Source organism: Schistocerca americana, chromosome X (genome assembly GCF_021461395.2).
Source record: "Schistocerca americana isolate TAMUIC-IGC-003095 chromosome X, iqSchAmer2.1, whole genome shotgun sequence".
NCBI classification, from domain to species: Eukaryota; Metazoa; Arthropoda; class Insecta; order Orthoptera; family Acrididae; genus Schistocerca; species Schistocerca americana.
Genome location: NC_060130.1, coordinates 695030056 through 695043809, shown reverse-complemented (window position 1 = coordinate 695043809; position 13754 = coordinate 695030056). Strand labels below are relative to the sequence as shown.

At 45.7% G+C, this 13754-nt stretch overlaps 1 protein-coding gene across 2 annotated transcripts in view; it reads left to right on the top strand.

Moving 5' to 3' along the window:
* Window positions 1–13754, top strand: part of LOC124555664 (protein Wnt-16-like) — a 776949-nt gene that overhangs the window by 96205 nt on the left and 666990 nt on the right. The window lies entirely within an intron of this gene.

Genomic DNA, 13754 nt, shown 5'->3' with positions numbered 1-13754 from the left:
ATGTCTTTATAGTGATCACTCAACATCTGATGCTCCTCACGTTCCTTACATGCGCTGCCAGCAATGGTAACAACACTAAAAACGACCAACGGCCATGCACTCTAGTGATAGTTTTACCTGTCACAGAGAATTGCAACTCCAATCGTTTACATACCCGTATGTACTTCGTATGTGTACAAAGCTACATCGCAATTCGGCCTTGCCTTCTGGGTACTTCACATTTTTTGTCAGGTGGTATAGTTTTTGAAAGTTAATGACTTGTACCGTTAACTCACGTACAAATATAATGTACAGGAGTGGTTCTCTAAAACTCTCTGAACCATACCTGAGGTTTCGTTTGTAAGTAGCGTTGATTCAAAGTGTTTTGAATGTTGGCTTGCAACGAATAAGGATGTGGAGATTCGAGCTACAGTACCAGCGCGACAGAAGGTCTGATGGAATCGCTAGCTGATATCGAGGTCTCCGAGTCTGCGCGGAACAAGAGTTTGTGTTCCGAAGCCCCACGCCAGCTGACTCAGGGGCACGAGATCCCTAATATTTCATACGAGTGCTACGTGCGTGCACGATACGGACCGGCGGGCAATTGAGCGCCGCTTGAGCCCTGCTAAATAATTACTGACGGCTAATTGTCGAGTGCTGAGCGAGCCGCAAACACGTCCCCGCTGGTAATTAATGAAAGGGCGCGCGGTCTCAGGAAGCGGACGCCGCTCTCATTGTGCGCAAATCATCTGCAAATATTGGTGCAGCGGCCGCGGCCCGCCGCCCCGTCTCTCGGGAGCCGGCAGCCGTTGCTGGCGCCTCCGACCCACCTGGGAAGACACGGGGACAGCTGGACAACACACTCCGCCGTAATCATTCTCTCTAATGCCTTCTCCTCCGTAAATCTTCAAATAGACTTTGGTTCTGTTACGCTGCTGCTTATCAATACAACAGCACAAAAAATAATCATATCACATCAAAAAGAATTAGTTGTACGCATCACTTTTCAGTACAGACAATGAGACTTGAGGACAATGGTTTGAGAATCTCGCGCATCTATTAAGTACATGGTCTGGTGACATTAATGTTCAAATGGTTCAAATGGCTCTGAGCACTATGGGACTTAACATCTGAGGTCATCAGTCCCCTAGAACTTAGAACTACTTAAACCTAACTAACCTAAGGACATCACACACATCAATGCCCGAGGCAGGATTCGAACCTGCGACCGTAGCGGTCGCGCAGTTCCAGACTGTAGTGCCTAGAACCGCTCGGCCACAGCAGCCGGCGACATTAATGTGAACACCGTCATTGGTCGACGTCGACGCGCAATAATCAATCATAGACGGCTGGTAGCAGCACTACCAGCGGAGGGATATATGAAGCTTGTCGGGGAACGCGGAAAACAGTGCAGATGTCGTCCTAATGCGGAAACGGAGTGATTTGTCTAACGTCCAAAAGGGCGTCACCATTGGCTTTCGGGCCAAGGGTGGAAGCATTTCCGAAACAGATAAGTTTGTTAATTGTCCTTGTGTCACCGTGGTTAAGCAATTACGTGCATGACTAAATGGCGCTAAGCAAAACCATCGCCGAGGAAACTGCGTTGCACTACGGGTCGTAGATGAAAGGGGCAACGACGACTGCGGAGACGTGTATGGGCGAGCAGACGTGCGACAGCTGAACACCTGACCGCCCAGATGAACCAGGGGCTACCGACAATGTCTCCTCAGCGAACGTTGTTGCGTATGGGCATCCACTGCAGGCTCCTGGTTCATGTACCTATGCTCTCTGCTGTTCATCAGCGACGATGGCTGGAATTTACACGTCAGTACCGCAACTGGAGTCCCAATGAGTGGCAACAGGTGGCCGTTCCAGATGGTTCAAATGGTTCAAATGGCTCTGAGCACTATGGGACTTAACATCTGTGGTCATCACTCCCCTAGAACTTAGAACTACTTAAACCTAACTAACCTAAGGACATCACACACATCCATGCCCGAGGCAGGATTCGAACCTTCGACCGTAGCGGTCACGCGGTTCCCGACTGAAGCGCCTAGAACCGCACTGCCACCCAGGCCGGCTTTGACGGCTCCACACTGGAGCGCGCAGGCACTCGGGCGCGTTCTAGATGAATCACGTTTTATGCTCCATGGGACAGATGGCCGTTGGTTTGTGCGGCTTGAAACGTCTGAAAGAAAACACACTGCAACAATCGTCGGAAGGGCCAAAGTCGGAGGAGGAAGCGTTACGGTATGGGGAATGTTCTTGTAGCATTCTGTGGGTGATATCGTCATTCTGGACGGCACACTGGATCCACGAAAGTATGCATCTACCCTTGGGGACCATGCCCATCGCGCCGGCCGAAGTGGCCGTGCGGTTAAAGGCGCTGCAGTCTGGAACCGCAGGACCGCTACGGTCGCAGGTTCGAATACTGCCTCGGGCATGGATGTTTGTGATGTCCTTAGGTTAGTTAGGTTTAACTAGTTCTACGTTCTAGGGGACTAATGACCTCAGCAGTTGAGTCCCATAGTGCTCAGAGCCATTTGAACCATGCCCATCGCTAAATGCGGTTTATTTTTCCTTGTCTCGATAGCATCGAGCAGCAAATCAATGCAACGTGTCGCACAGCTCACAGTGTACATGCGTGGTTCGAAGAGCACCATGCTCCCCCGCCACCAAACTCCTCGTATCTATACACAGTCGAGAATCTATGAGACCTCTTCGATCAGATTGTACGTGCCACGGATCCTCAGCCGAGAATTCTAGCGCAGCTCCTCACGGCACTAGAATCGGAATGGCTCCACGCACCTTCCAGAACCTCAGTGACTCTTTTCCTGCACGTCTCGCAGCGGTCGAAGCTGCAAAAGGTGGTGATTCAGGCTTTTGATAGGGAGTCACATTAATGCGACTGGGTAGTGTAGGAGTTATGTAATTTCATCGTGTGACTGATCGTGAATAGTGCTTGTGCACCATAATGCTGTGTGCGTACGGTTGTGGATGAGTAAGAAATGAAAAGGAGACAGAAGGTGAGACACTGAGACAGCAATTAGCCTATTCCTTTCCAAGAGCACGAAGCGAACCTCCGGTCTCGCGGTGTGTTACGGACACTCGTTCACAGAACTCTAGGCACCTCTGAACCAGAGTTATTCTCAGCGGACTTGGTAGTTTCCGACCTGAATTTGTCAAGAACGGGTATTCGAAGGATCAAATTCGCCATGGTTTTCGACCACCACGCACTGAAGTTCAGGAGCTGCCAGGAGATGAGCAGTACTCCTCTAGGATGGTTTTCCTGCCCTATGCTGGCGAGGTGTCCTTCAAGATTAGCAGACTCTTCAAGATGAAGCGAATAAAATATATCTTCGTTCTCTGGCGCGAAAGAAATTCATGCTGGGCTCTGAAAAGACGAATTAGGTCTTATCGGACCAGAAATATACAAGACCCTGTATCACTGTGTGAAATGGTACATTCACCAAACTTAGAAAAAAATATGGTACATTAGGGTTGAACGTTCAGTCGACATCGATGTCATTAGAGACGGAGCAAAATCTCGGAATGTTTGAAAGTTGGGGAAGGGAATCTGTCGCCCCCTTTCCAAGGAAGCATCCCAGCATTTGCCAGGAGCGACCTGGAGAAATCATAGTGAATCTAAATTTGGATGGCCGGACGCGAATTTGAACCTCCGTCCTCCCGAATACGAGTACAGTGTGCTAACCGCTGCGCCATCTCGCTTAGTCTCCGAGCGTGTTTTGAACACTAATTCAACCAGTAAAATCTACTGTTGCTGACCAATTCCTTGTTACGGGACATGGAAGTAACGAAGGGGAGTGCAAGATCCTTTCGTCTGCCTCCACATACCAGTATTCCATAATTGAAGAAGCGGCCAAAATGCGTGTAACAAACGACTTAATCAACAGAGACACTGGATTTCATCTCAGTAAATAGCGGGAACCTGTATTTGTAACACTAAGGCATCGTCGGCCGTAGACAAGCGAATTCAACGAAGTTATACTGATGGGAATCGGAGTCAGAACATATAGATCGGATACAAAAACATTACCCGCTGGCTTATGGTCAAGTCCGCGGCTTGCGATCAGGCTTTCTCGCCCAGCGAATGCGGAGTCCACGACTGGTTTGTCCTACGGGGAGCTATGGATATCAGCATCCTTTACGATAACGTTATAGCCCCGCTCTCCGGCGCCTTCACTTCTCTAATGAATCATCGTATAAATTGGCTAGCCACTACAGCTCTCCTCATTCACTCCTGAACATAGTCAGCAGATGCTCCGTAGAAATACTGTGCAGTTTTCGCGATACTATGCAAAACAACGCCGTATAATCTATCAAACTGTTATTATTGGCCGGCCGGTGTGGCAAAGCGGTTAAAGGCGCTTCAGTCTGGAACCGCGTGACCTGCTACGGTCGCAGGTTCGAATCCTGCCTCGGGCATGGATGTGTGTGATGTCCTTAGGTTAGTTAGGTTTAAGTAGTTCTAAGTTCTAGGGGACTGATGACCACAGAAGTTAAGTCTCATAGTGCTCAGAGCCATTTGAACCATTTGTTACTATTTCCAAATAGCCTTAGAAAGCACGATAGCCTGTTCTCTCTGTCATGCAGGATCATACAACCACACCACCTACCTTCGGTCAGAAAACAGGCTTCTTTGCAGCAAGACAAATATCCACACGGATATTGCAATGGCGTCTGGAGTATTACTGTCAGAATTGCTACCATTGTTGCACCTCTCTTCACACGGCAGCAGAGAAAAGCGCGCCGACAACATTGCGTCCAAAGGCAACACTGGGCGCGCAAGTAGTACCACGTCGCTTCTTTTTTTTCCCTTCTTCTTTCAGACGAACTCCAGTTCTGCGTACAGGATCATGTTGGGCGTCTCCGTGAGTGGTGACTTCGAATGGAACTAATGTTGCCAGATTGTGTTTGTCATCGTCATACGACCCAGTACCTGGCGTAATATGGCATGGGGCGTCATTGGGTACACAACATAACTGCCTCTGTTTCCCATAGCCGGAAGTTTGGACTGAGTCCGTTACTTTTCTGACCTGATAATACCAGTAGCTGTGCCATATTTTCGAGGTCTCCGTGTCGTTATCTTTCAACATGGTAACGTATGACTCCATTTCGGCCGGGCTGTCCTGACCTACCTCGATAAAAAGAACATCCCACAATTGTCCTGGCCAGTACGTTCTCCACATCTCTCACCCATTGAAACCATGTGTTCATAGATTTCTGGGATACTTACGTGCTTCACTCTCCCTCCATTACGTTTTATGAACTCTGACATAGACTTAAAGTAGCATGGAATGTCTCACCTGTATATGTCATCCTCGTTCAGTTCATGTAGATGCCCAGCCACGGTAGAACAGTGCTTGTTGTCATGGGTGATAGCTGTATGTACTAAATTTTACATCCTGTTATCCACATATCACCTACAACTGCAACCACATTCTTCTTGAAACTTCCTGGCAGATTAAAACTGTGTGCCCGACCGAGACTCGAACTCGGGACCTTTGCCTTTCGCGGGCAAGTGCTCTACTAACTGAGCTACCGAAGCGCGACTCACGCCCGGTACTCACAGCTTTACTTCTGCAGTACCTCGTCTCCTACCTTCCAAACTTTACAGAAGCTCTCCTGCGAACCTTGCAGAACTAGCACTCCTGAAAGGAAGGATATTGCGGAGACATGGCTTAGCCACAGCCTGGGGGATGTTTCCAGAATGAGATTTTCACTCTGCAGCGGAGTGTGCGCTGATGTGAAACTTCCTGGCAGATTAAACTGTGTGCCCGACCGAGACTCGAACTCGGGACCTTTGCCTTTCGCGGGCAACTTCTCTACTAACTGAGGTACCGAAGCACGACTCACGCCCGGTACTCACAGCTGTACTTCTGCCAGTACCTCGTCTCCTACCTTCCAAACTGTACAGAAGCTCTCCTGCGAACCTTGCAGAACTAGCACTCCTGAATGAAAGGATATTGCGGAGACATGGCTTAGCCACAGCCTGGGGGATGATTCCAGAATGAGATTTTCACTCTGCAGCGGAGTGTGCGCTGATATGAAACTTCCTGGCAGATTAAACTGTGTGCCCGACCGAGACTCGAACTCGGGACCTTTGCCTTTCGCGGGCAACTGCTCTACTAACTGAGGTACCGAAGCACGACTCACGCCCGGTACTCACAGCTGTACTTCTGCCAGTACCTCGTCTCCTACCTTCCAAACTGTACAGAAGCTCTCCTGCGAACCTTGCAGAACTAGCACTCCTGAGTGAAAGGATATTGCGGAGACATGGCTTAGCCACAGCCTGGGGGATGATTCCAGAATGAGATTTTCACTCTGCAGCGGAGTGTGCGCTGTCGGGTCTCGGTCGGGCACACAGTTTTAATCTGCCAAGAAGTTTCATATCAGCGCACATTCCGCTGCAGAGTGAAAATCTCATTCTGGAAACATCCCCCAGGCTGTGGCTAAGCCATGTCTGCGCAATATCCTTTCTTTCAGGAGTGCTAGTTCTGCAAGGTTCGCAGGAGAGCTTCTGTAAAGTTTGGAAGGTAGGAGACGAGGTACTGGCAGAAGTAAAGCTGTGAGTACCGGGCGTGAGTCGTGCTTCGGTAGCTCAGTTAGCAGAGTACTTGCCCGCGAAAGACAAAGGTCCCGAGTTCGAGTCTCGGTCGGGTACACAGTTTTAATCTGCCAGGAAGTTTCATATCAGCGCACACTCCGCTGCAGAGTGAAAATCTCATTCTGGAAACATCCCCCAGGCTGTGGCTAAGCCATGTCTCCGCAATATCCTTTCTTTCAGGAGTGCTAGTTCTGCAAGGTTCGCAGGAGAGCTTCTGTAAAGTTTGGAGGGTAGGAGACGAGGTCCTGGCAGAAGTAAAGCTGTGAGCACCGGGCGTGAGTCGTGCTTCGGTAGCTCAGTTAGTAGAGGACTTGCCCGCGAAAGGCAAAGGTCCCGAGTTCGAGTCTCGGTCGGGCACACAGTTTTAATCTGCCAGGAAGTTTCATATCAGCGCACTCTCCGCTGCAGAGTGAAAATCTCATTCTGGGCGTATTCTTCTTACTACAGTGTGTATGCATATTAAGCAAAATTTGGTTGTTTGCTACCCCGTCCTAGTATTATGATTGTAATATCCAGTATGTATATAACATATACCGCGGAGCGACGACTTGCAACGCGATTCGTCGACAAAGGCGACTTGTTTTCAGTCAGCGCGCCAGACTGGTATTCACGTTTTGACTGAAATGGGAGCTACCAGACTGGAGAAATAGGGCTACGGAGAGTCACAATGCGGCGGAAATTAAGTGTCGAGACTTTTAACAAGAGACGGTCCTGTGACGTCTTCAATATGTAGCTAAATTCCATTTTTGCACAGTAACAACTTCTGTGGAAGTTAATTCCTCTCTTTTTAACACCTTTTTGTTAGGTCACTTTCTTGTCTCTCTGTTTGTCTGTTCGGCACAAATTTTGCAGTTGATTTTAGGCTGACTTAGTGGTGACCTAGAGATTGGAGTTTTCAACATAGCTCATAACTGGCTGACAATGTAATGTTAACTTGCTCTCTTGTCTGGTGTCTGGCGTGGGGGGGGGGGGGGGGGGGAACTTTGTGTATCACTGCCATTTCTCCCTTTTCCTGTTCCACTAGCGAGTGGTTCGTGGGAAACGTGACTGTTTGCGACCCTCCGTGTGAGCTCAAACCTTACTAATTTTCATCTTTACGGTCTTTCACAAGCTGTACATGGGAACTAACACTATGTCGGTTGACCTGGATGAAGAGAAACTGAAATAAAACGGAAATTGACCGCATGTCCATCTTGTGACCACATCAGAATGCTTTAAATCGATTCAAAAAGTTCACATACACAGGGCAAAAAATCAGAAAATAATTATTTAAATAAAGAACCATTTTTAATATATTTTTTATATCTGACTTAAAAATATAAATATAAATAAATATAAAATTTCTCCAAGACCCATACAGATTCTTAACCCCGTATGAGTAGTTCTGAAAATTTGTCGTTGTGATTTCTTAATTGCTATGAAAATGCATGAAAGATATAAAAACGTGGGGCACATACAATACATGAACTATTAGATTAATTAGATGAATAGGTGAACTATTCACACGACAGATATCTATTCCATACGGCCGACGTTTTTCTTTTTAAATTTTCCCAGTATTTTCATAGCTATTAAAGATTCACAATTTCAGATTTTCAGGACTATGTCTATGGGGCAAAAAGATATTATTCTATACTTTTTGTCCGATTAAAAAACATGATATTACGAGGGCGTGCGGGAAAACGGTACCTCCGAATTGTTTACGTGAAAACTCTTACAGCTTTTTAAATGAAACAAACATTGTAAATAACCTACATTTTTATTCTTCATATCAGCATATTTATTTCTTAATACAGTCACACTGACGACGAAGCATTTGTCCCACCGAGAGATTGGTTTGTTGATACCGTCACTGTAGAGCGTTTGACATTGTTGACGGATCCACAACCTCATCTCTGCTTGCATCGCTTAATCGCTACCAAAGTGAAGTTCTCGTTGATGTTCTTAAAGTTTTGGAAACAGATGAAAATCGGATGGAGCCAAGTCGGGACTGTATGGAGGATAATCGTGACAGTGAACCCAAAGCGTCGGATTATTGCAAATGTCGCAGCGCTCGTGCTTAGTATGGCATGGGTATACAGAAGGAGAGTGAGCTCCATTTGTGGACAAACACTTCCAAATCGAAATTCGATTACAGCACGCCGTTTGTCACGCACCGACGTACACTGGTGTCCAAAATTTAAGAAACATACGGTAATTTTGCAAGGTTGCATTTATTTTGCCACGAAACAGTATTAGCAGGTGACAGTAAAGTAGAAACAAATGTATAAAGTACAGAACTTAATCAACTGCAACATGCATAACGGTAGTAAAAAATGTTGTTCATTGTTTCCATCTTACCGGACTTCACAAAATGGTTCAAATGGCTCTGAGCACTATGGGACTTAACATCTGTGATCATCAGTCCCCTAGATCTTAGAACTACTTAAAGATAACTAACCTAAGGGCATCACACACATCCATGCCCGAGGCAGGATTCGAACCTGCGACCGTAGCAGTCGCGCGGTTCCAGATTGAAGCGCCTAGAACCGCTCGGCCACCGCGGCCGGCTTTACCGGATTTGCATACACATTCTGACAACTGGTTAATGTGCTCAGTATGGGATGTGACCACCTCTGGCAACTATACAGGCCTGACAACGACGGGACATGCTGTGCATGATGTCATCAATCTCATTTTGAGGCAATAACGCCCATTATTCCTGCGGAGCTGCTCACAAGTCTTGGAGGGTGGTTGGTGGATGCTGTCATGATGCAACCCGTCTCCGTAGTGCATCCCAGACACGCTCTATGGGATTCAAATAGTGAGAGCCTGCGTGCAATATATTCCGTTTCCAAAAAAAACATCAACCACCGATGCTCTATATCGTCGAGCATTGTCGTCCATCAATGCGAAGTCTGGGCCCACAGCACCTCACAACAACCACGCATGAGATCCCAAGATCTCCTCACGATACCGCACAGCAGTTAAATCTTGCTGATTTACCAATACAATTTCGAGAAAAGACGTTCAAGTGGTCAACATAATCCCTGTATACACCATTAGGGATCCTCCGCGATATAGGTCTCTTTCCACAATGTTTCGGTCCTGAAATAATCCTAGATGCGAATCCGTCCAGAATCAACCCCAGACCAAATCGGGACTCATCTGTTAAAAGAACATTGGCCCAATGTTCGATCGTCCACGTGGCATGTTGACGGCTCCGCTCTAGTCATTCCCTTCTGTGAAGACACGCCAGAGGTAAACAGACAACAGGTCTGCAACAATAAAAGGCCACTCTGCTGAAGCCTTCTGTACACCGTTTACTTCGATACAACACGTCCAGGGGCTGCTGTGAGGTCAGATGCTAGCTGCAGCGCAGTACTAAGGCTGTACCGTCGTGACCTTACAGCCAAATAACGGTCCTCTCTTTCTGATCTCGCACGTGGTCGGCCCTGTCCTGGTCTCCGGGATACAGTCTCGGCCTTTAAAAACTGTCGCCTCATCCGTGAAACAACAGAACGATTCACATTAAGCCATCGGGCCACATCGGTCTGCTACTCTCCTGCCTCCATTCTTGCTATGACTCTCCGCAGAAGATGCGAATGTCTTCTCTGTGCTGTACTGCACCGTCTGTGAATGTGTACACAGCGATTGTGGATGTGAAAGACCCTGCTTGATAGGTGCCCTGACATCATTGTTGGTGTGGTTGTCCGTTGATCGGAATGCCATCTTCCATGTAGAACACGATCGTAACGACATCTATTGACATTTTGTGTGATTATATCGTGAATTAGACACAGTACTTCGCAATAGCTGTTTGTTGCTTTAATTTTGGACACGAGTGTAATTATGTTACACAGCGCCATGTTACTGTCTACAATTCGGAGCCATCTAGCGCAGAGGAATGAAAATACGTACACATGAAGAATAATATATAATGTTAATAACGTTTGTTTTACTTAGAAAGCTTTGAGAGTTTGCACATAAAGTATTCAGAGGCATTGCTTTTCAGCACGCCGTATTTCGTATTAAAAATTGATTTTTATTTAAATAATTATTTTTCTTACAGGCACTACACGACACTGAAAAGAGCTGTGTGTTTCAGTGTGCATTCTTGAGCGTAATGCTGCATGTTTTTATATTATTTTAAGCTTTCTTTCATTACTTTATTTAACTCTACGTCAACAACGTTTAAATAAGCAGAGGAGTCCGTTACGACCAGTAGCGTGCTCTCACACTTGGTGTGATTTGCTTAATGAGTCTCTGCTGTATAATCGTGCCAATATTAAAATTGTCGACCCTGATTTGTTTTCCATTGCAAACCCGATATACCGGTCTTAGGCCACTACAAGCAGTGATTATCCAAGTACATATTTCACTACCACTTGTCTTGTTCTTAACTATTAAGCGCTGTAATATTGGCAAAAAGTTTTCTATGTCTACCTTTTAAGTGGGAAAAATTATACAGAAGACACACACGATATTTCTTTAACCGTATTTAGTCATATTTTCAGATGTATCACAATTTCCTTCCGCATTCTCTCTTTAAGCCTCACTTCACGCTCCGTAGAGTGTTTGTTTAAGCTACCAAAATAATTTCCACTGGTTCCTTTGTTCGTAGCGAGAAATATGCTATCTGATTATGGGTTCCATAAAATCGCTTGATTTCATTTCTAAACAGTAGCAGTAGCACACATAACGTACTTTGAACAGTTTGCATTGTTGTTTAGCGTGATAAGCAGATACCATCTTAGTATATATATAGTTAAGGCTCACGGGCCACTTGACCATGTTCTTCTTCTGTGCGAATGCACAAACAGTGTCCGAACTCTTACGGGAATCGGCAACGCGCCGCGAGTAATGAGTATAATGGGCGGGGGCACTACGAATGTAGTGCGGGACAATACATTGATAATGTGGGTTTCGCGGGAGGCGTGCCAGAGATAAATCCCTGCAGTCACGCTCTCCTCTGTGTCCTCGGTGGCTCAGATGGATAGAGCGTCAGCCATGTAAGCAGGAGACCCGGTCGCGGCACACATTTTCATCTGTCCCCGTTCACGTATGTCAACGCCTGTAAGCAGCTAAGGGTGTTCATTTCATTGTAATTTCATTCTAACGAGCTGCATACACTCAATCACACCGGAAAAAATCTAGTATTACGAATGATCATACATTAGCGAAGATGACGATAATGAAACTGAGCAACAAGTTATTAGTAACCTTACATTTGACACTGATAAACTAACAACGTGTTGTAAAGCAAATTAGTCTAATGAGACTCCAAGAACTTTGAAAATTAGCCTAGCTTAACTCTTTTTCTATTAACGCTAAATTTAGTAATCGTAAATGGTAAAATTACTTACTAATAAAGTGTGTTTGGATTCGGTTATCAGTCTTCCAAAAGCGTTCTAATACACCAAATGCGGAATCTACACCATCTGAATAACAGCATCCGGACACTTGCTAGTGGACTTTAATAGAGGGTGTGTCCACGCTACGCCTTTATTACGTCTTGAACTCTGCTGGGGACAACTTCAAATTCAGTAGGTGTCTGAATGTCTGTGGAGAAATGGCAACCCATTCTTCCTCCAGAGTCAAAACTAGAGAAGATTTTAATATTGGATGCTGGGGTCTGGAGCGAGGTCGACGTTCTAATACATCCAGAGGTGTTCCTTTGTATTCAGATCTGGACTCTGGGCAGGGCTGTCCGCGTGAGGAATGTTACTGTCTAAAAACCATTGTCTCATAGATTTTATTTTATGACAGGGGGTATTGTTACGCTGATAGAAATAGTCATCTTCTTCGAACTGTTGCACTACTGTACACGCTTTCATCTCATAACCACGAAAAACACCCTCTGTACTTCGCTGTTGGCACTACACATGGTGGCAAACCCTTCCATTGGATTGCCACAGGTTACATCGTGATTTATCGCTCCAAATAATTCGTTTTCAGTCAACTATAGTTCATTTGGGTTGCTCTTTAGATCGCATCAAGCATCGTTTAGCACTGACTACAGAAATGTGTGGTTTATGAGGAACTGCTCGACTGTCGTATCGCATTCTTTTTAACTCCTTATGCACATTTATTGTACTGACTGGATTAATGGTACCACTTTGGAACTCAAGAGTGATTCCATCCGCAGATTTCATGCGATTTCTTACTACCACATTCCGCATTGCTCAGCGGTCCCTGTCCCTCTGTCCCTTAGGTCTGGCTGGTCTTGAGTTGGGTGTGGTTGCTCCTTCGCGGTCCCACTTCACAGTGACATCAACAACAGTCGACTTGGCAACTATAGAAGGGTAGAAATTTCTCTGATGCATTTGTTACTCAGGTGACTTCCAATGACTAGTCCACATTCAGAGTTACTGAGCTCTGGTGACAGACCAATCCTGCTGTTACTGCCTGTCTACTGAAAACACAGTACACTTCGCCTCCTCTTATACTGGCGGGTCCGCTTCTCGTAACATCTAGTGGTCATTTCAGCGTTACATAGGGGTGTCCGGATATTTTTGATCAGATAGTGGATTTACATTCTTCCTTACACGTTTTGAATAGCTCTAGCTGAGTTTATGGGGCATTTATATTATGATACGAGCTATACGGTGTTTGTAATTCAAAGTAAATTATTGTACAAAAAAACGAGAGCTTTTTCAAAGTTACGTTTCACGTTTATATTGAGACACAAAGATGACCTTTTCTGATACAGAAATTCGCATCAATCGATTCGGTGTTTTCTACGAATACTTTTTTCAGTCTCATAATACTAGGACTGGACAAAGGTTTTCGCGAAAAGTGCCCAGAAAAGAAGATTAGTGTTTAACATTCAGTCGCCGATGACGCCATTAGAGATGGTGCACCAGCCAGTGCTGGTTAAGGTTAGGGAACAAAATCGGCCGTGCTCATTTAACGTAACCATCTGTGCTGTTAATCGACTTACAGAAATCGAGGAACAGCTTAATCTGTATGGCCGGACTGGAATATGAATCATAGTCCTGTGTCTTTCCTCTATACTACCTCGCTCGGTACGAAAAATGGAGACCACTTAGAAACGTTTCCATTGATGATAGTTAATAGATGATTGGCTATCCTCAGCATTAAATGTATTCTATTACTAAATTTGGTTTTATTTGTTCATTATTTGACCTACTGATTTTTTATGTCT